A 25,140-nucleotide genomic window follows, 5' to 3' on the forward strand; every position below is an offset into this window, starting at 1 on the left:
CTTAGTTAATGCCTTTTGGGGCTTCGCCCCTCCACGTCCCCATGGTTAATTGCCGTCTAGGGCTTCGCCCCCATGATCAGTTGCCTTTTAGGGCTTCGCCCCTCCAAGTCCCCATGGTTAATTGCCGTCTAGGGCTTCGCCCCCATGATCAGTTGCCTTTTAGGGCTTCGCCCCTCCACGCCCCCATGATTAAATGCCGTCTAGGGCTTCACCCCCCTTAGTTAATGCCTTTTAGGGCTTCGACCCCCGCGCCCCCAAGATTAATTGCCGTTTAGGGCTTCGCCCCCCTTAGCTAATGCCTTTTAGGGCTTCGCCCCTCCGCATCCCCATGTTTAAATGCCGTCTAGGGCTTCGCCCCCCTTAGTTATTGCCTTTTAGGGCTTCGCCCCCCGCGCCCCCAAGATTAATTGCCGTTTCGGGCTTCGCCCCCCTTAGTTAATGCCTTTTAGGGCTTCGCCCCTCCGCACCCCCATGATTAAATGCCGTCTAGGGCTTCGCCCCCCCTAGTTAATGCCTTTTAGGGCTTCGCCCCCCGCGCCCCCAAGATTAATTGCCGTTTAGGGCTTCGCCCCCCTTAGTTAATGCCTTTTAGGGCTTCGCCCCTCCGCGCCCCCATGATTAAATGCCGTCTAAGGCTTCGCCCCCATGATCAGTTGCCTTTTAGGGCTTCGCCCCTCCGCGCCTCCATGATTAATTGCCGTCTAGGGCTTCGCCCCCCTTAGTTAATGCCTATTAGGGCTTGCGCCCCATGAGGCTGGGCCCCCCGGGCCCCCTTCGGGGCCCCACGGGGCTGCGCCCCTTGTGGCGCCCCCTTTTGAGCCCCATGGGGCTGCGCCCCATGAGGCTGGGCCCCCCGGGCCCCCATTCGGGGCCCCACGGGGCTGCGCCCCTTGTGGCGCCCCCTTTTGAGCCCCATGGGGCTGCGCCCCATGAGGCTGGGGCCCCACGGGGCTGCGTCCCTTGTGGCGCCCCCTTTTGAGCCCCATGGGGCTGCGCCCCATGAGGCTGGGCCCCCCGGGCCCCCTTCGGGGCCCCACGGGGCTGCGCCCCTTGTGGCGCCCCCTTCTGAGCCCCATGGGGCTGCGCCCCATGAGGCTGGGCCCCCCCGGGGCCCCACGGGGCTGCGCCCCTCGTGGCGCCCCCTTTTGAGCCCCATGGGGCTGCGCCCCATGAGGCTGGGCGCCCCCTTTTGAGCCCCATGGGGCTGCGCCCCATGAGGCTGGGCCCCACGGGGCTGCGCCCCTTGTGGCGCCCCCTTTTGAGACTCATGGGGCTGCGCCCCATGAGGCTGGGCCCCCCGGGCCCCCTTCGGGGCCCCACGGGGCTGCGCCCCTTGTGGCGCCCCCTTTTGAGCCCCATGGGGCTGCGCCCCATGAGGCTGGGCCCCCCGCGCCCCCTTCGGGGCTTCACGGGGCTGCGCCCCTTGTGGCACCCCCTTTTGAGCCCCATGGGGCTGCGCCCCATGAGGCTGGGCCCCCCGGGCCCCCTTCGGGGCCCCACGGGGCTGCGCCCCTTGTGGCGCCCCCTTTTGAGCCCCACGGGGCTGCGCCCCTTGTGGCGCCCCTGGCGGGGCCCCATGAAACTACTCGCCTTGCGCCCCCGCGGGGGTGAATCCATTGAAATGAAAAAAAAAATCGGCGCCCATGGATCGAAAAAAAAAAAATCGAATCACGTGTTCGATGACGTCACCGATCTACGGACGATGACGAAGACGACGACGACGACGACCAAGGATATTTACATACAAAGTCTCTTTCCAAATTATAGATTAGAAGATATATATATATATATTGTCACATTCACTCAATATATTAGGGGTACCGGAAAGAAATCCATTTTTTTGCAGATCAACTTAAATATTCAGTTTTTCATTTTTTTTTGCACATTTTACTCCAAAATATAATCTCCTCTAATTTTCATGACTCTTTACCATCTTTTTGTCGATATTTCAATCCTTTTCTTGAAAAATCTTGCCAGTTTTGAATTAATAAATGTTAATAATTGGTTTACCACATCACTCATGCTGTTGAATTTTTTTATTCTTAATGTGGCCTCCATGGAACTAAATAGGTAATAGTAAGAAGGAGCGAGGTTTGGTAAATAAAAAAAACCATATTATGGTTTGAGGTATAAAAAAAGGATTGCGTTTTTCCCTGAAAAATGGAAAAAAAAACATGTGTTCCATCACTCTTCTTTTTCGTGCGTGCAGGACAAAAACCATTGTTTGTTTTTCCGATCCTTTAAAATGTTCCTATATTCTCTGTGATAGTTCTGTGGTAATTTATAAGTTTATGTAATAGTTCTATAATTCGATAATTTTTTGTGGTTATTAAAAACATAGATAGAGTAAAAATGGATTTCTTTCCGGTACCCCTAATATGTATATGTATATCGAAGAAAGGAACGGCAACAAAATTAGCGTTTCAGGTATCCAGCCCTCATAAGTACCCAATATAAATATTGTAAAAATTGTGATACCAAAGACATACATACATATGTAGAATAATTAAAAGGTTGTCGAAACCAAGCGTTAAACTCACTATCGAAAGGCTCTAAGATTTCCAACCTTGTGGGTCACGATATTAGCGAATGAAATTTATAGGTTTCAGCGGTTGTCAAATCGCTTTCTGAGCTTCGATAAATACCGCTTTTAATTAATAATCTCACAACATCCTTTACGAAACCTCATCCGCGCGATTATTTCTATATATTATACATATGTATTACTCTGAATCGTTTCTGTAATATTCAAACAACGCACTTAATTCTATATGATTTAGAATTTTATTAGTTTTCGTTGCCCAAGACAGCACATACCTAATCCAAATTAAATTACAACGTTCGACAAAACGTTCCGCAATACCACCGAGTGTTCTAATCTATAATGCACTATACTTTAAGCATCGCTGATTTAACCTATTGCACTTTGCCTTATCGCGTTTCGCATACAGTTTTCGGTACACACGACAATTATACGAAACGACACGTTTTCGATGCTGAAAAAACATTAACACCGAACATAATAATAATATAATAATCATTACCGTTGAAAGGAAAACGTATCGAGATTACGTCATCGTGACAATAAAAATATAGTTGTAAAAATTCGAGCTCGTTTATCGAGAGGTTCGTTGTACGTACGATAATCTTCTCAAGTGTGTGTAATCATTTTAAACGTTACGAAAATTAAAATTGGACCGATAGCCAAAGGTCTTAGGTCGTTTACCTGTAAAGTTACCTGACGAACCGCCAAAAATTGATATTAGATCAGATATGAATACGTATCAATTTTCATTTCGATTCTACAAATCCTTTCTCTTATTATATGCAAATTTTATATTATTACTATTGCTGTGATACAATCAATCCCTTTCACTGGATTCAATTTGTTATGTTTCCGTTCAACGTTTTTCAGCGATGAATTTTTCTTATCGATATAGTTTATTGATACCGTTTTTAACTTGAGTAAGGTAACCTTCTCAGACATCCGGCAATCAATTTTGTCGTTCACGAGTATTGTCACGAGTGATAATACAGTACAATCTGTATCAGATCGTGCACATGAATATAACGTAATTCATATACATATATATTGTGCATTTATTATTGGTATAAATATTGTTAAACAAAACTGGAGTGAAAGGAAATTTTGGCAGTTTTCTAGACATGATGGTAAATTTCTTCAATGATTCAATAAGGAGGATAGATATTTTCCAAATGGCAACAATTGAAAATATCAGCTTTTTTCAATGGTAAGTAAATTTTACGAAAATTTAATGATAACAATGTAATACGGACATATTTTATTTTTATTTTATTTTATACAATCAATACAAGAGAGACTTGACAGGTAGCTCCAAATCATCACTTTGGTTTTAATACCAATATAAATATACATAAAACAAGAATAACAAAAATAATTAAAAAAAAATTAAAAGCGAGTATGAAATACACCGGTCTCCGTGACGAGCCAGAATGTTAAATTACAGAAAACGCAAATATCGGAAGGCAAAGATCGAAAATCGAAAGATCAAGTCGAAAGATCAAAAAAAAAGGGTGCATGGTAAACGGTACATACTCACTTAATTTGCGCGAGCAGAGTACAACAGGAACAAGAGGAGCAGGCTTTTCCTCCCGTATTAATGTACTCTGCTCGCGCAAATTAAGTGAGTATGTACCGTCTACCATGCACCCTTTTTTTTGATCTTTCGATTTTCGATCTTTGCCTTCCGATATTTGTGTTTTCTGTAATTTAACATTCTGGCTCGTCACGTAGACCCGAAATACACATGCATAGTGAAAAACAAGTAAATAATAAAGATAATTATATCGTGTTTATGAAGGATGTGTTCGACCAACTCAACATAACTGGAATTGAAGAGATCCAAGGAAGGTGCCAGTAAGTCGAACAGCTCTCGAGAGGGGGGAGTTCATGAGCACGTTTGTTTTAGCCCTAATTGGCAATAAGATATCATGCTTTCGCAAAACCCTATGATTTTCCGGGGCCAAAAATTTAAGCTTCTCCAGGATAGCGGGATTGTGAATCTCTCCTCTTAATAATTTTACGAAATGTTTCCCAAAAAATAAATCTCTACTCTTTGCCAAGGAACAGATATTGATAAAATCCAAATGTCTTCAGATATAAAATGAAGTAAGAAAAGGTTTGTAAAAATCGGAGAAATTTCCTTTGGACTCGTTCCAACATCAGAGAGTAACAATGTACATAAAAATTAACGGTCAATAAACCGTAAGTACATATTTTTTGAAAATGAGATAATAGTCGAGCAGGGCTATAGTGACCACTAATATAACATACTAGTGTTGGACCCGTTGATTTCAACGGGTGGTTTCGAAAAGGAATTGAAACTCGAATAAAAATAAAGTTAAAGATATTGAATCGACTGGTTTCGGAAAGAAATTGATGCACGAATTACGAAGTGATTACGAATTACGAACTACGTTTTGTGCATCGCCGACCTCCTGACGCCTTTGCCCCCGATGCCTCCGTCGCTCCGGGGCCTTCGGCCCCAGCGCCGCCGACGCCTCCGGCGCCCCCGACGCCTTCGGCACCCCGGGCGCTTCGCCCCCAGCGCCGCCGACGCCTCCGGCGCCCCCAGCACCCCCGATGCCTTCGGCACCCCGGGGGCTTCGCCCCCAGCGCCGCCGACGCCTCCGGCGCCCCCAGCACCCCCGATGCCTTCGGCACCCCGGGGGCTTCGCCCCCAGCGCCGCCAACGCCTCCGGCGCCCCCAGCCCCCCCGATGCCTTCGGCACCCCGGGGGCTTCGCCCCCAGCGTCCCCGATGCCTTCGGCATCCCGGGGGCTTCGCCCCCAGCGCCGCCAGCGCCCCCGGCAATGAAAAAAATGAAAAAACTGAAAAAATGAAAAAAATGAAAAAAATGAAAAAACTGAAAAAAATGAAAAAAATGAAAAAACTGAAAAAATGAAAAAAATAAAAAAATGAAAAAACTGAAAAAATGAAAAAAATGAAAAAACTGAAAAAATGAAAAAAATTAAAAAACTGAAAAAATGAAAAAAATTAAAAAACTGAAAAAATGAAAAAAATGAAAATTATGAAAAAAATGAAAATTATGAAAAAAATTAAAAAAACTGAAAAAACCTGAAAAAAACTGAAAAATATGAAAAAACTGAAAAATATGAAAAATATGAAAAATATGAAAAATATGAAAAATATGAAAAATATGAAAAATATGAAAAAAATGAAAAAAAAAAAAATTTTGTTCCCCATACTGGTTGACGGTTGATCGTCCGTCACATACAAATATACAAATATACAAATATATTTAGCGACAGTCCGTTTTTATATATATTATTGGTCAACTATTTACTGACCAAATCAAAAATATAACAAACCAAATAATACAAGCCTTTACCGATTTGTTTAAAGCAAACGCCATCTTTACAAGCAAATTAGCACTAACAAGATAAAAAAAGTATTACCAACCTATGATATATTACTATTTGATTTTGACCATGACTATCATTTTTAATGAGATGACTTTTAGAATAAATATGTACATATGTGCATATGTGCCTGTTCAGTAGCGATCCAACTATATGTATATCTAATTAAACAAAAATTGGTTGAATGGTTAACAGAATGATGGATGACTTGTATATATGATCCCATTATCTAAAAATATCTTTCTTTCATTAAACTTTTGAGTTTTTTACCTTCTTTTCGAAGTGATACATAGTAATGGGTGGTTTTTGAAAAAAATAACAATATTTTTTACTCCAGATAATAGGGAGAATAGTGCAATACCTATCGTCCATATAAACAATATATAGATAGTAGAAATGATGAAATAAATCATATACATATATAATATCGCTATTCTGTGTATCTGTGTAAGATAACGCTCGCCGTACTATAATAGTGATTTCGATTCGATATGTACGTCACGGTTAAATCACTAGCAACAAAACGTACGAATATAATACGAATATCATAATAGATCAACAAAAAACTTCTATATATATATTTTTGCTACCAATGTTTCTCCTAGGCAAATTAGTCTCTGGGCATTTGCCGCCATCTATTGAAAATTTATTTAATTAATTTATTTATTTATCTATTGGTGTTTTATATTGTTTATATGTAGATAGATTTTACCATTTTTTTTCATACTAAACAATGAAATATAAATATAAAATAAAACATATTTAAAAGGTTTTTAATTTGATAAAAATACGACCGCGTGCAGATCGAACACAGAACCAACACATTTCTTCTTAATTTTTAATAGCTTAATACGCCATAACCCATGCGATGATATTCCACCGGGCACAACACTAGTATAATAATAATAATAATAATATGCATATAATAATAATAAATAAATAATTAATTAATCAATCAAAAACCAATTTATGATGGTCGGTGTAGCAGTACCATCCATCGAATATACAGTGATGAATGTAAATGATTAGTCACGGCAGCAAGAATATAATTTGTCAATACAGAGACACGATAACGAAGGGAGGCCGCTCTCGTCCTGAGAATGGCCTCGAAGTGTGCCCTTCCACAATCATCTGCGATGCGCTGCAAACCCTTGGTAGCAGTTTTTGTATTATACTTATATCCCCTTCATAGTCTCCTGCTTGTATTTCGTCCGTAGTTTTGTTTCGTATCGCATACTAGACGCTGTCAAACGATTGCGTAAATGAACTTTTGTGATTGTTTGTTTCTGAATGTGAAAATCACGACATTCTCTGTGTCGTGTCGATATGGGAAACACAGAGAAAGGTGTCGGAGTTCAAATCCGGATCGCTTCCGGATTTGGGCACAAAAAGTTCACAAATTGTGAAATTATTACATATCGATAGACTTCCTCGTTGTACGCATAATACGAATTTAATAAGACGGCGATTACTGAAGTATTCAGAGCTTCGATTCAAACGTTCTGAATTATGTTATTATTGCGGACTGTGTACTATTGCGTGTCGTTTAATTTTCTTTTTTTTGCCCGCGTCGAGTTGAAGCAATACGAAGATAAACGACGGCACATTAATCTAAGGTTCTAGACAACAATGAAAAGAAACGGACAAGACCAAGTGAGTTTTCGTAAAGGTCGTTCGAAAAAGGAAAACGTGAGGTCAAACTCATATGAGTGCGGTTGCATTGGTTCCATTCAAAAATTTGAAATATTTTCATCAATGCAATACGCTCCACTTTGAGTATCTAGTTATTCTGTTATTAATTGCTAATGTTAAGGTAATATAGCGGATGTCAAGTGCTAAGACAGGGGCTTTAAACTTTAGACATTAGAAGGCCTATATAGATGGTCACATTAGCAAGTAATGAATTTTGCATACAAATCGTGTGAATATATTGAAGTTCGAACCGATTTTAATTTATTCACTCTTAGAAGATACTAAAATGGTACTAAAATATACTAGAAAAATAGTACAAGATTATACACATATGCCAGCAACATAGCTCGGTGGTTGCGTTGATACTAAGCACCGAGAGGTTGCCGGGTTCGGGATTGAAAAGAATTTATTTTGAGTATAATATTTAATGCTGCTGATCAGACTTGAATATTTGTGACTCCAATTCGATCGTTTTCTATCAAAGTTTGCCAATTTATCTGATTTCATTGTTGAAGCGGTTCCTCCATCAAATTGGCGAAAACCATCCTACCCAATATGTCACTACTATTTGAATGTTATTTCAAAAAAATATTATCTATAACACAGAAGTCTCGCTAAGTTTCTTATCTAATATATTATTTCGAAAGAGACTTTGTTTGTAAGTATGTAAGAAAATATGTAATTTTGGTTCGGAACTTCGTAAACAAAACAAAGTTTCTATGACGACAATTCGATCGGTAGAATATTATATTTTTTTCGATTCAAATGAATTTAATAAAAAAAACAAATAAATATTTACTATTAGATTCATCATTTTCACGCTGTTTATATTACAAATACTGAGCGAAGCCAGGTAAAACCAAAATGTATAATTTGTGGCTAGCATGTAAACAAACAAATAAATCATATATTATATATAAAAGCGCCATTATGTGTCTGTGTATGTATGTGCATGTGTCTGTTTATGTGTCTGTGTATGTGTCTGTGTATGTGTCTGTGTATGTGTCTGTGTATGTGTCTGTGTATGTGTCTGTGTATGTGTCTGTGTATGTGTCTGTGTATGTGTCTGTGTATGTGTCTGTGTATGTGTCTGTGTATGTGTCTGTGTATGTGTCTGTGTATGTGTCTGTGTATGTGTCTGTGTATGTGTCTGTGTATGTGTCTGTGTATGTGTCTGTGTATGTGTCTGTGTATGTGTCTGTGTATGTGTCTGTGTATGTGTCTGTGTATGTGTCTGTGTATGTGTCTGTGTATGTGTCTGTGTATGTGTCTGTGTATGTGTCTGTGTATGTGTCTGTGTATGTGTCTGTGTATGTGTCTGTGTATGTGTCTGTGTATGTGTCTGTGTATGTGTCTGTGTATGTGTCTGTGTATGTGTATGTGTATATGTCTGTATATGTGTCTGTGTTTTTGTCTGTGTATGTGTCTGTATATGTATCTGTGTGCGATAACGCTCGCCATACTATAATAGTCGATTCGATTAGACATACATATGTACGCCACAGCTAAAAAACGTACGAATATAATACGAACATAATAATAGATAAAAAAAAAGTTCTATATATACTGTTTGCTACCAATGTTTCCTCTAGAGCTTTTAGCGCCATCTATTGAAAATTTATTTTATTAATTCATTTCTATTGTTTATATGTAGGTAGGTAGGTAGTTTTTGCCATTTTAACCATAACCCATGCGATGATATTTCATCGGGCACAACACTAGTATAATTATATGAGTAATAGAAGAAAATTTTCGTACTAAATTGAACTACACACAAATAATAGAGTAAAAAAAGTTGGTTTTAAGTTTTAAATACAAGACAGGTAGTTTGATAGAAATGATAATGGAAGTGTACTAAAAGATGCTTTTATATAAATGCAGTTACTATGGGTGTTATTTTATAACAATACAGATTTTACCGATTATCCGGGTGAATTATATATTTTTCGTATCCTCGTTAAGTTTCGGTTGAATCTCGAATACTTTCTATCGACGTTTCGACCTTTTTCACTTATTTTTTGACACATAAGTCATAATTCGTAAGTGTTATGAGGTTTATGCATATTATTTTAGCAAGTCTTGACACAACCAAGGGCCACACCCAGTCTACTACATACATATGTATAGTGGGTGGATAAACCGGCCACGAAGACATGACAAGTTACTTCACATGTGGAACGATACAATGTTACACTTATCCAAAAGCAAAAATGCTCCACTTTTGATGTTTGCAGAATCCTTCTCAAACTTTTCTTTTTTTTATTTCTTTTTTTTATATACACATTTTATTTATTTTTTTTACACACACATTTACTTTATTTATTTTTTGTATACACACACATTTACATAAATTAAAAACAGTCGAAAAGTACATACTAATATGATAACTTTTCCAGGAAATACGGAATACTCCACCCAGAAGTCGAAATAGTACTCAAAATATCAATGATAATCGAACATGGATATCATATATACATATGTACATATGTTACAAGTTCTATATATCATTATTGGGGGAGTTAATATTGTAAAGATAATTAAAAAGGAATCTCTAAGGGAGAAAACACACTGAATAGTACGGGACGTCGTGTCCTTGACTCCGAGCTGTGACAGTGAGTATTCCCCAAACCGAATTCGAGTGCAGTTGCACGTGCAGAATGCATATGTTTCTTCTACATTTTTTCAAATATGGGATTCACTTTTATCGATCACTGTCAAGCAAGGATAAATACAAGGATAAAATATCACCGAAAACACTCCAGGGGGTGATTTTTGGGACTGTGTACCATGTATTATATATGGGCTATAGGGGTGCTGCATTTCTTTCGCATGTTTAAAAGTATATCTATAAAAAAACACATTCCGCGTACCACTCAGTGTGTTTTCGCCCTAATTGTTTGTTTAGCTGCATTCCATTTTTAAACGACATGCTCTTCCAACATGCCTCATAAACCACGAAAATACTGCATATTGCACTTTCATCTATGCATGCAGAGCACATCCAAAAGATTCTACAAAAATCTCTTTATATGATCCTTCATTTCCGTCAGTAAGAATTGTAAATAGGTTTTTGAGTTTTTTTTTCCTATTAGGCTGTACATTAACATTAGAATAATATAATACCAGTGGCGGCTCGTCCTAATGGGCTGCCGGGCTGCAGCCCCTCCTATAAAATTCTAAGATATATGTTTAATAATACATTTAATATTTTATTTATTAATGATATTTTTTATTAGTTGGATGGGCGAACTATTGGGGCCTTCGACAGAGTAAATATTACTTACAATATCACCCATATCCAAAAGGGTGATATTGTAAGTAATGTTGAACGTTTCGAAGACCCCACTAACTTGTATGGTGACAGATGAATTAAAATGTTGCTGTACTGGCTGTAAAGTGTTACAGCGCCGCGCTGAACGCTGCGCAGCCCGGAGTTTCGGAACGAGAAAGAGAAAGAGCTATTTGCAACTACAGATAGCTCTTTCTCTTTCACTCACTCTGCCGTTTTGGGCTGGACAGTCGGCAGCCTTCGCCTGTTAAACGACATTCATCTGTCAGTTTGTTTAAGATTTCGCGCGCTTGATCTTACATTTGATTAGTTGAATCGCACGATCACAGCTTTATTCGTTTTCGTTACTCTTAATTGGTTGTGTACGAGCCCTCATCAAATCTTCGGTGAGTCGTTTTCATTTTGATAACAGCAAACTTTTTTCAAATCTGTTTAACTTTTTCTCGTAATTTTTATTTAAATATATTAAGATTTTTTTTCTTTTAAAAATGGAAGAACAAAAGAATTCAGTAAAATATTTACAAAATTTGCACTTTTCGCGACTAGAACTTAACGAAAAAGTCGCTATAAAAGCATTAGGCTGCCTCACGCCCTATTTAATTATTTCACAGCCTGCAACTAGTAGATCTTTTAGTTACTCGCGAAAATTTAATCCAGACATTTATAAAAAATACAATTGGTTAACGAGATGTACAGAAAAAAACGCGTTATTTTGTTATCCGTGTCTTTTGTTTGGAGGCGAGTCGCCGGGCGAATCATCTTGGACGAAAACAGGAGTTATTGACTTAAAACATTTAAACGATAAATTTAAAAACACGAGGGAAGTGTCGAACACTTAAAAAATGTGTGTAATCTCACGATTTTGGGAAGCTTGTCGGCGGGAAATAGATAAGCATAACGAAAACGTCAAAAAAAATCGGGATGTTTTATTTAAAATTATTGATTGCGTTAAATTTTGCGCTAAATTTGAAATGCCAATGAGGGGACACGATGAAACAGATAATTCAAAAAATCCAGGAGTTTTTCGGGGGCTTCTAGAATATTCACAAAATTTCGACGATTCTTTAAAAAAACATTTTCAAACTTCTTCGGTTTTTAAAGGGACATCAAAAACTATTCAAAATGAACTTTTAGATTGTATTTTGAACGTGTGTAGGGAACAAATAAGTGCTGAAATAAAAAAGCGACTTATCTAGCTGTTATGGCAGATGAAACAACCGATGTATCGATGCATTGTCAACAGGTTAATGTTTTTCGTTACGAATTAGGGGGTTAAGTTTTTGAAAGGTTTTGGGGTTTTTTTTAATCCGTGTCGCGAAACCAGCAAGATCGAATTTTTTTTAGCAATCTTACTTGAGTACCAGCGTATTTTTCGAAATCTTCATCGCGTTTGGACGCACCCCTTTAATGGGTGGTGAATTTTGCTAGTTTTTTTTTCAATAATACTTAAATGTAAGTGGTCGTACGCCAAAAATTGTGCTTATTTTGTCCTGTTATGACATGATAGAATAATTATGGTGACATTTTTTAGACATCTTTTCAGTGCAGCCCCGCCACTAAAAATTATCACGAGCCGCCACTGTATAATACTATAATTACTAACCAAATTAAATTAAATTGTAAAATAGAAAATGATCAGTAGATCAGTAGCTATTAAAATAGATATAAGATGTATTGTGTACATATGTAAGTTCGTAATAATAAAAAGCATTTAAAAATCAAAAAAAAATCATTTTCCTCAAGAAGATACATTCAGAAGAGGTTTTACATATGAAAACATAACAAACGTATAAAAAATCACATATTTACAGTTGTAATGTATTCCAACTGGCGTTTTAGGCCATTCATATTCGAATACAATACATTCATTCTATACAAGCGCAAATCTACTTTCAACAATGTGCGCCAGTTTTAATAATAGCAGTTGACTTTTTAACAGCTCTGATATTTTACCAATGTTGTAGAATTCAATAATGCGTTAATATTTCTAGGTATTACAAATAAAGGTAATGAATACCGTATTTCGATAAATCTAAGAATGTGTTCAAAACAAAAATGTGACTTTCCAACTCAATTTACTAATCTAGTGACGTTTTTTTCTCCTTGTCGTTGCATTTTCAGTTGTACTATATTTTGGCCAGTTAGAATATACTTCGCGATATGAATAAACTTACGTAGGTTAGACGGAATATATTCCAACTAGTCAAAATATATTACTACTGGAAATAAACTATAACGGCAGTTGGCACCAGATTAGATGGAATATATTCCAATTAGTCAAAATACATATATTACAACTGGAAGATAAATTTCAACTATTACATATACCTATACCTATACAATAATGAATGGATAATACCATTCGTGGAAAATCACCAAACTTTCAAGCCAAGCAAACATAAGATATAATGTAAACTTCACATTTGTTTTAATTAGACAGTATCTAGCAAAAGTTTAAATTTAATTTGGGCATTTAAAAATTTAATTTTCCTTTCGAACAATTTAGGAATCACCGATCAAACGTGATCGAATGTTATGGCATCGTGTGCGCTCATATTGGACCGGTTAGCGCGTAGCCCGCGGGACACAATCTTGACAGAGTGTGTGTGTAACATATAGATTAACGTTATATCGGCGATTTATTCGCAGATAGCGAGACACATTCGTTGTACGAGTGACACATTTTAACAATCCCAATTAAAATAGCCGTTTAACTGCGACCTGTCTGCGAGACAACACCTCCATGCAAAATTGACTGGCTGCCATCATTGACATCTGGTGTGGTTCAATTGTAACATGTGATGCCTTGAACCCTCCTACGCTAAATTTTAACATACGAAAGCAATTCTATTGTTTTAAAAGTATGTATATTATGCATATAATCCGTGGTCGCGATGAGTCACTCGATTATAGCCCGGTATGTACGTAAATGGTAATTGGTTTGGTTGGCCAATAGTTGGCTGCTGCATGGCGAATATGCTCGAATGTACTAGCAGCGAAAATTCGCGTAAAATGAGTAATGATACAGTTCGATCCGAAGCGGCCAGAGTTTCTCAATAGAATGTGGTGACATTTAAAAGCATGCTAGTTCTTTGCCTATGGGCGTTGTCTCGCGAAACCTGCTCTAAAAAAACTTCAGTCAGGAAGTTGACCATTTGCTTGGGAAATTTTATCAGATTATTTACCCTTTGGTCTTCTAGAACTTTTAGGGCTTCAAGGTGATACAAAATTCATGAAAAACTATTTGAAAAATGGTTGGTTTCATGTCACCAAATTCTTCATAAATTATATTATTAATAAACAAGGGGCGTAAGCTAATGGTTAGTATATTATGCTTTCGAGCAGAGTGGTTACGAGTTAGAGTCCCACTAGAGTCCTGCTGCTGTCCAGACCTTAGTTTGTGACTCCAGGTTGATCGTTTATTATCAGAGTTTGCCAATTTTTCTGATTTTTATTAAAAGGGTTCCTATAAAATTGGCATATCCTTCCTATCTCTATTGCTAATCTTAAGTTATTCAGTGGTAATCTTAAGTCTTGCGGTTCACCAATTTGATTATAAAATGCCGCAAAAATTTCTCCATAGATGTCACTGTGTTTATTTCTATGAATTCGCATTGTATAAAATATGCTTATGTATTGTATTGTATCTGTATAAGCACACTTCGGAGCGATATGTAAAGGCGAGTGTTCATGTACTATGAAATAAAAAATAGAAATAAAATAAAAAACTCAGAAATCTGCTACTGTTCCCCAACGTTTTCATATCTTCTGGAGTACCTCAAGGTTCTATATAGGGAGCATTACTGTTTTCATTGTTTATTAGCCATAGCGTAGGGCACCGGTAGAGATATTTCATACCAGTAGAGAGGTCGTGGGTTCCCAGCCAAATACTTTGGCCAAATCTTTTAGTTATTAAAATACACAGATCAACCGTCTCCTTCTAGAATTTTCTGATTTTTCTAGTTTAATTTTTGTGACGGATCCAATAAATTGGAATGATCCCTCTGAATTTCTGGTAAATTCAAGTTATTAGTTTCTTGAATTTTTGCTAGTACTACCTACCTACATAAAACATTCGGAAATTTGCTTGGTTGTGCATAGATGTCTCTATTGTATTCTATCTCCTGTTATGTTTGAAAATGTTATTTTATCTCCTGTTATACTTATGTACAAAAATAGTCTAAAACTAGTAAGAACAATTTATTATGTTTTTGTATCAATTTCCCTTCCTAAAGGTTCTTTTTATGTTTTGTTAATATATTTTTCAATTTTCGATTGATTGAACAGTATTTATGAATCGATTTATAAAAATGGCCCTTTCATGGTACTTCTCCCCTACGTGTAAAAAGGCCTTCCCGTGAACATAATTATTTCTGTTAATATTGATTTTTTTATTTTGTAATGGCATAATTCGAATCATAGACGTTTTGATAAGAAATGTATGACATATCGAGACCCCACATTCAGTATATTTGGAGAAATAAAATAAAGTCGAATTTATATAAAACATAAGTGTTGAAGGAAGATAAATTGATAATTTTGGAACGAGAAAATTTCGATATTATTTTTATCCTGCTGTTTATTAATTACCGAATTGGTTTAAATAGTTTATTAAATACCTATAAAACGATGCATATATGAAGCCATAGCTCTTCATAACAGTACATATGTATATAGAGCGATAACCCGTTTTCGGCGCGTCGACGAAGTCCCACGCGTCGCCCAGCGACATTGAAAATGGTTTCGATTTTAGGCTTTCGCACGCAAAAGCGAAAGTTTTGGAACATGCGGTCTCTTGGCAGGATGGCCTACATACATTCGGACAAATATTTTTTAAGAGTGACGTTTCGCAAGCGGCCTAGCCTAATCTGCAAGAGCAACAACGGTCGGTTGAGCAACAGACGCGCGAGCGCTCTCAAACAACGCATGCGATTCTAACTAAATACAATACAAAAAGCGATACTCAAATATATCGATTTAAATCACCAAATATATTGGCAAGCAGCGACCGTTCGAAATTTTCAAATTGAATAATTTTAAGTGTACCTTTAGCATAATTGCCCCGCTCGCATACGTCGGATATGCTCTATGCGGCAGATTAACGGGTGATCGCAATATGGACATATCTCTTTTAAAACGTTAAAATTGCGAAATTAAAAACAAGTCCACTTAAACAACATAAAGTTATGTTTAATTTTATAATGACAATGTGTTCAAGGTGACCTCCATTTCAGCTTCAACACTTATCCAATCTTGAATGTATGGCGACGGGCACTGTCGTCTACCGTTGTCCAAAGCCGTTTTTATGACACTCGTTTGCCTATTTTATTCTTATTAAATTAATTATTCAAGTTATAAATAATTTTATTGTATTAAAATACATTTAAAATGGTTTAAATTGGAACAATTTCAGTATTTTTGAATAATTGCTAATAACAGTAATTATTTAAATCATTTTAATTGAATGCATTTAATTTTATTTTATATGAAAAATAAATTGTATATTATTTTAAAATTTGTAAATATTTATAAATTGTATTTACTTAAATTATGTTCTAATAAAATATTATTTTGAAAATCGCCCGTTTCTATGTCGCAGCAATACGTAGACTTCATTGTATGCGATGAGTAGGTATTAAATGAACCCTTTCAAAGACTTTGATATAATTTTAAATAAAATTTAAAACGTTTAAAATTCACAGTTCGCTTTGTGCAACTCGTTAGTCAGCTTCCGATGACCGAAATCTGTTGTCGCCGATTTCTATTATGATTTATTTATGATTTTGACAATACATTTTGGCCGCTCGCTAAATTTTAATATGCGAATTTACACCCACGTCTTATTGTTATGACACTATTACGTATATTATTATTGATTGTATTTTATTTGACAACAATGGATGACACAATTGCCCCCCAGTGAAAGTTTTTATGTGTTTGTCTATTTTGAATAATTGCAAATTAATTTATTTAAAAGTGAATTCGTACTCGTTTGAAAAACATACACTCATAAGGAAGATAATAATAACTCATAAGGTGATATAATCCAATAAAGATAATATGTATGTACATAGATGCATATCCAAAACCACTAGGAAATGAACATTTTACGACCTTTTATTACATATCTAGTATTATACTACCATTTTTCAATGAAGACATTCTAAAGGCACATATTTATATAGATCGAAACTTGAAATAATAAATAAAATATTTAAAACCGTTGAAAATGAAAATGAATCGATTAAATCTTATACTTAGACGTTTGAAAAGTAAATCAAATACTTTATATGTTTGACTTTTGATTCAAAATCAGATTGAGCCGTTAGCATGTACATAAGTCGGAAATCAACTGTTGAATAAAATATCCTCAACTCTTATGGATGTTTGTTCATATGGAAATTCTCATCTTACAAATGACCTGTTTCTATTGAATAGATCTTTGTTAGATTTCATCACAGATTTTCACCTCTGCAGTTAAGTTAGCTGATTTTTCCTACCGAAACATTGCACTTACACCAGTTACACGGGCGTATGTTACGCCATCAATTACGCAAATTTCCACCGACGAATTCGCACAACCTTAACGCATCACCGATTTTATCGGATTCGCTATTGAAAGAACCTTAACATTGGGGTCGTCGTTGACCGTGGCCATGGTGGGTGGGTCGCCTTGCAAAATATAAAGGCAGATGATCGTTGCATCACATTACGCAACGATCGAGACGAGCAAGATCAAGATTGCGAGGAAGACGCTGCAACAGCTGAGCAAAAAAATAAATAAATGAAAAAAAGCTCTCGTCATCGAGCGAATAGTGACCAAGGTTCTTACGACCGGTCGTTGAATGAATGGGTCGATGAGACCCGACGACAGACCCCATTACTGACCTCAAGGCTGTCCGCTCTTGGCGAAAGCTGAATTACGTATAATCTCTTTTACATTGTCAAAATTTGAACAATGTGAGAAAACTGGACCGATTTTAATGCGAGACGGTATATTTTTTCCATCGTTTACGGATCAGGTTTGTTGGAAATAAATTGTTATGTGGAATTTTATAATCTTTCTGAGGGTCTGCAGAAAGGTACATGCAACTGGTTCTTGGCTCGTGAAAAACTTTATTACATAATTTAATGACAAATAGAAAGGTTCCTTTCCACATCCACGTCGAAATGTAATTAAAAAGTAGCTTTGTTGAGACATTTTGGTATAGGAAATAAAAATACACAAATTGTACATTAGAAGTGAAAAATACGAATTTTGGATCACTCATGATCAAAGGGCGGATAGGGAGCGTGCTTTTTCCGGGAATCGGGCGTTTTGGGTCTTTTTACAAAGCTAGAGTGCAAAAAAACTCGTTTGTGAATGCGCCTTCCTGGCCAATTACATTCACATGTAAATCGAAACTATACCTGACATCTTTGGTCAGATATTACAAACGTCGTATATAATAAATACTTTCAATAACATTTTTCATGTAACAATACGAATTTTAACATTCAATAAACAACCACAGAGACATCTATGGTGAGTAATCAGGCGAAACCTGAGATATAACAATAGCTCAAGGAACCATTTCAATGAAAATCAGAAAAATTGGCAAATTCTGATAAGAAACGATTGACCTCGACAAACCAAGGTTTGGCCAACAACGACTTTAGTGGGAATCGAACTCGTGACATAATGCACGAAAGAATTCAACACTCACCACTAGTCCACGCTGCTGGTTAAACTGTATACTATTTTTTGTATTTCCATCAAAAGTACAATAAATAGAATAAATATACAAAAGTTGGAGTACATAGGTGAAGACAGATAAAAGTTTTTCCAGCCACTTCCGTGACATCTCACAGGTGTATTTCCTGTAAATTTTTCAGTATTGCAAAACTACATTGTGGAAAGGCAAATAAATACACAGACGCCAACTTCTTATAAATGTCACAAAGTGACCCAATATTTAATCGCCATAGTTCTTTATCAACTCAAAATAAAATAAAATTATATCGCACGCTCATATTACCATTATTAACCTATGCTTCACCTGTATGGAATAACGCCTCGAATATTAACCTTTCCAAACTCCAAATAATACAAAATAAATACCTAAAAATAATTTATAATACACCCATATATATTAACTTGAAAAAACTGCATGCCACAAATAATATTCCGTTTGTTACATACATTACTAACAAACTAACCAGTAGATTCTATGACAGAATCACTAATAACCATACTAACACACTTGTGAAGAGTATGGTTGATTACAACAAAATGTCTATACCCTTCAGGTATAAACACAGATTACCTAAACACAATCTTCTTTAGGTCATCGACCTTATAGAGTATTTAATTAATATTATGTATTAGATGTATTATGAGCATTTATAAGAATTGTAAATAGGTATTTGAGATCTTCTTTTCTTTTGCGCTGTACATATTAACATTATAATAATAAAATACTATGATTACTAACAAAATTAATTTAAAATTGTAAAATAGAAAATGATCAGTAGATCACTAGCTATTAAAATAGATATAAGATGTATTGTGGACATAATTTAGTGATAATAAAAAGCATTTAAAAATCAAAATCAAAATTGACGTCATCATCTGTAAAAAAAAGTGTTAATAACCCTTAAATTCACGCTTCAAATTAGATTGCCGGATTTGAATAGGTTATTGTCGGATTTTCCGCACTATTGATTCCAATCTATTAAAATTTTCTAATAAAAAATCCGCACGGATGTGATTACTTTAAGCGACAATGTATTAATTTAGACATTGACATTGAAAGTTTTTATGTGCAAGGGGAAAAAACGCAATAATATTGCACACACGATTTCCATGCAAAAAAACCATTCGGCATGAAAAATCGTGCAAGGCCTTTCTTGTTATCGATAGAGTGATGCTTTCTTGTCGCAATTCAGTGAAGTAAAGCAGTCTCCATTTTAATCCCACTCGCCATGACCGATTCAGTTGAATTTAAATTTTAATTAATTGACTTTCATTTGTTTTATAGTTTGTTTCAATCTTATTCAATTTGAATGTAATTAAATTTAATGTATGGCTTCACTTATGTATAGCTTTATTAAATTTATAAATTTTCTTAGTGTTCGATCCGTTTATGGACACATCCCACGTTTAATTTCGATTTTTTTTTTGTCGGCGGCCATTTTGCAACCGTGTCAAATATCGCACTACATTATCCACCTTTGAGTGTTTATGCAGCGGGTAAATGTATCGATTGGACACATTGGCGTGTGTCACGATCTTTAGTCTATCGACAATGGTATTGTGCAAATGCACTGGAGCGGTGCACCACCTATTTTCGACCTCGTTTCGCCGACAAAATGTCAGTCTAGGTTCGCAATTATATGTGTGGACGTACTCGACATTTAGCCAACGACGGATTCGACATTTTTTTTTGTATTCTGAAACAACTGGATGGAGAAATGTTAGCCCTAAAGCGACCCATAAATGACTCAACCGCTTACCCAACGGTCTGTCGTAGACGCTGTATACTTAATGTGACCATTTATTTTTGTCCTCAAAACGGGACATCTACCAATTTTTACGTAATAGTAAGTGTATTCAAGTTTTTATTTATTAATAAAAATAACAGGAATGTTGATGACGAAAAGAAAAGAACAGGATTGAATAATATAAATACAAAAAATTACACGAACCGACTTCGGCAGGTATCCGGCCGTACGAAAAGTATTATTTGGTACATGTTGTATGGGTGTGTTCATTTCAACCGTCACGTTTACGCCACGGCAGGCTTACAGCAGTACCCGACATTTCCTGTTCATACCTTACAGCAACATCCGTCAACGTATCGTATCCGTCTTTTTGGCCATCGTGGAGATATACCCGCGAATTACGTGCCAAGAGTCTGCCGCTTTGCTGTTTTGGACCAATTATCGATTATGACAGTTGACAGCTGTTCAATCTTTCGACATGGTTTTGGCGCAAATATTTAAAAAAAATTTTGTCCATCATCCACAAGCTCCTTATACAGTGTCCAAAACTCTCCTTCGGTTTTTCTATTTTTTAACATGGGATGCACATCAAAACGCCTCCATGCTTTTTTATTGCCTTCTTGAACTTCTTCTTCCAACAACAACGCGATTATACATAATTGTTCGTTCGATAAACGCCGAAACATTTTTGCTGACTTGTATTCTGACGCGTAGCTACGAATGCACGTGTATGCATTCATATTGTAAGTACTCGACAATACAACGTAAGCAATATTGCGCCGTATCGTCATGGCCTGTAATGTATAAGTAAGCCGATTTTGCCTTGCACTCGGCCAAAGTGCTGTAAGCGTGACGTGACCGCGACGTGTAGGTAGATATGAATAGAGATGTAATAAAATGACATATTTGAAACGGAGTCGTGCAGTGCTGAAGCCGTGCAGTGCTGTTTAGTATGAACAAACCTTAACTGGGTTTGCTTTTAAATAAGAATGAAATTCTTGGCAGGATTTCTTAAAATTGATTTTAATTAACAACATCGCTTTAAGAACTGCGACTTGCAATTGCGTTTTTTCGGTCGTCCTCAACTTCATATGTGAAAAGACTCTTTCTAAGCAAATTAAGCCTGGAAACAATTTTTAAATTGTTACCGTGTATTGTTCTCTTTTTGAAAACGGGACATTTCAACGTCCCGAAACTGTGCTTGGGGACAACGGGACAGGCTACCTAAAAACGGGACGGTCCCGTTCAAAACGGGACGTATGGTCACTTTATGTATACTACGATGCTCTACGTCTATGGTCTCGTTGTGTCTTTCAAATATTCAAAATCCAAAACTTAAGTGATTGCTTTCTGACGAAATTAGACCAAAATTCAATTTTCAAAACTACATTGTACGTACGTAACGATTAGTGTTGGGGATTTCAGTCAGTAATAAATGAATCATCTGTCAATCCACTCACAAAAGTTTTTGTTTAAAATTTAATATCTAATAATTAACGACGCGGAAAGTACATACATACATACATGTATTGCCACTTAAAAAAACCATTAATCTTTTGGTCAAAAAAAATTTTTTTTGAGTGACGGGAAATTGATTTATTCGAATCTTAAAATTACGTTTTATATTAAAAAAAAAGCATACACACATACATATTTTTTATTTATTAAGTAGAAAAATATATATATATTAAAAGTTAATCTTTTCGATTGAAATATTTTTATCAATATCACAGATACGCTAATAGATATGTAATTACAGATTTATGAAAGCACTTAAGCATGACTATGGTATAATTGATAACAAAAAAATATATTAGTGATATACAGGATATGCTTTAGCAGCAGTTGGAGCAAATGCTAAAGGTCCTGGAGCAGTAGCGTAAGCCAGTGGAGCTTTGGCGATAGCTGGTACAGCATGAGCCAATGGTTGACGATGTACCACAGCGTTGAAGCCATTGTGAGGGTCTGCTGTGTACTCTACGGTTCGCTTGGTACCATCGGGGTCTACCAAGGAGTATGATCCTTTGACTACGTCCCCGGTACGGGTTTCGTGCTGGCTCTTAGAGTCTCCCGTGAGATGGTCTTGGATATCGTAGGCGAAACTGTAGTGAGGGTTTGGGTCGTAGTCTGCAACAGGAGCATATTTAGCTACTGGTGCTGTGTATGCCAGAGGTGCTGGTGCTACGGCGTAGGCAGGAGCGTGGGCATAGTTCAGAGCTGGTCCAAGTGCTGCTCCAGATCTCAATATGGCTAGGATCGTTGCAAATAACAAATACTGGAAGGAAATATGAGAAGCAAATTAAAATATACTTAGCTTTTGATAACTGTTATAAAAGCACTGTCAAATCAATATTTTTTTAATTTTTAAATGCTTTTTATTATCACTAAATTATGTTCACAATACATCTTATATCTATTTTAATAGCTAGTGGTCTACTGATCATTTTCTATTTTACAATTTTAAATTAATTTTGTTAGTAATCATAGTATTTTATTATTATAATGTTAATATGTACAGCGCAATAGGAAAGAAGATCTCAAATACCTATTTACAATTCTTATAAATGCTCATAATACATCTAATACATAATATTAATTAAAGACTCTATAAGGTCGATGACCTAAAGAAGATTGTGTTTAGGTAATCTGTGTTTATACCTGAAGGGTATAGACATTTTGTTGTAATCAACCAGACTCTTCACAAGTGTGTTAGTATGGTTATTAGTGATTCTGTCATAGAATCTACTGGTTAGTTTGTTAGTAATGTATGTTACAAACGGAATATTATTTATGGCATGCAGTTTTTTCAAGTTAATATACATATATGGGTGTACTATAAATTATTTTTAGGTATTTATTTTGTATTATTTGGAGTTTGGAAAGGTTAATATTCGAGGCGTTATTCCATACAGGTGAAGCATAGGTTAATAATGGTAATATGAGCGTGCGATATAATTTTATTTTATTTTGAGTTGATAAAGAATTATGGCGATTAAATTTTGGGTCACTTTGTGACATTTATAAGAAGTTGGCGTCTGTGTATTTATTTGCCTTTCGACATAGTATTAAGTTATTAAGTTAGTTAAATATAAAATGTGCATATAAAAAAGAATTTACACAAATAATATTTTGTTAGAGCTCTGGCAAATTTATTAATTTATTTGTTGTTTATAAGTAGAGGTAGGATAGTCACAGTGCTATCCATTGTTCGGCAAACCTTTAACAATGCATTTACAACCTTTGAACAATACACGGCCCCCTCAGGCTCCGGTGACTATTTATAAGCCAGCAGCATGGCTCGGTGGTTGGGCTTTTGTTTAGCATCGAGAGGTCACCGGGTTGAACCGTAGATTGAAATGAATTTATTAAATGTAAAATCCGTGGTAATGCTTATATAAATCACAAAAATAAATTTAAAAACTTGTAACAAGATTAAATCGAATGGCTATAATTTGTATTGTTATGACAACTGTCAAACACGCTTTCACGCGCCGTTAAATTTTTCAAGACAATCCAAACATAGATGCTGATTACGGCCATTAATTATATTTATAAACAGACGTAACAATCTATCGACCGATACGCAACGCAGTGATCGTAAATTACGCCAAACAAGAAATTACATACATACGATGTCCGTTTACCACCAATCTGTCTATGTAACTATCCTTGATGCAAACAATAAAAACAACGAGCATGAGCGACCTTTTAAAATCCGTAGTTCCCCCCCAAATATACATATGTATATGTATTATTACACCGCATACCTATGTTTATTATTGATATTATGAAGCCATTCAATCGGAAAACGAAAATACCAAAGTTTCATTATTGCCGAAAACAAATCTTATCTTTTTTAATTAACAAAATGCCAAGGCTATAATTATAAATAACTTATGCGTGTGTGAAAAATATTCTTTGGGAAATCTAGCCACTGGTTATTACGTAGTGACACGCTTTAGAAAATTTTTATACACACACTTTTTTGAGAAGATGTAAAGGATCGTCCTTGAATTTTTCATAGTACCTTAAACGCCATGATGCTGGCAACTGTTCTTCAAATGTACTCAAAGACTCGAAGTGCATTCAGGTGCATAGACCCTTTTATACTTCTTATACCAGCGATAGTATCAATATTGTGACACCACCATCTCAGGTGCATTTTCTAATTCAATACGCTTTCCAAACTTGTAATTAATATTTCACCTGTAAATAAACCATAAACGAAATAATTTACTACATAATACATATGTACATATGTACATTGCTATCAGATATACTACATATGTATATGTATGTAGTAATATAAGCACAATCCAGAGCACAAAAGGTTCTCAGTAATGTCACAAGGTAATAAATATACACCGGCCAACAACTGTAACGTTAACAATAAGAAAGACTATCAATAAAATAATCTACCTATAACGAGGAATTGTAATTGAACTCTGGTTTTATTATATATTAATTTATCCCCAACGTTTATTAATTCTCATTGCATCTGTATTGTTTCTAAAGTCTCCTGTATAACTATTGAGTAGGGATTGCAAAAATACCGGAATTTATGATACCGGTATTATCAAAATAAAAAAGAACGATACCGGTACTACCGGTACTTTCGGTATTTTTTAAATTAATTAATTTTTAATAAAAAAAAAAAACATTGCTTCCGATATCCCGAGTACCGCTTGCATGTGTTTCAACATGTTTATTGAAAAATTCGCCAAACCCAAACATTCAAATACAGGATATTC

At 36.2% G+C, this 25,140-nt stretch overlaps 1 pseudogene; it reads right to left on the reverse strand.

The window, feature by feature from the left end:
- Window positions 1-22,202: 22,202 nt before the first annotated feature.
- On the reverse strand, window positions 22,203-24,475 carry LOC143916803 (cuticle protein pseudogene; annotated as a pseudogene).
- Window positions 24,476-25,140: the final 665 nt, after the last annotated feature.

This window comes from Arctopsyche grandis, chromosome 9, assembly GCF_051622035.1.
Source record: "Arctopsyche grandis isolate Sample6627 chromosome 9, ASM5162203v2, whole genome shotgun sequence".
Taxonomy (NCBI): Eukaryota; Metazoa; Arthropoda; class Insecta; order Trichoptera; family Hydropsychidae; genus Arctopsyche; species Arctopsyche grandis.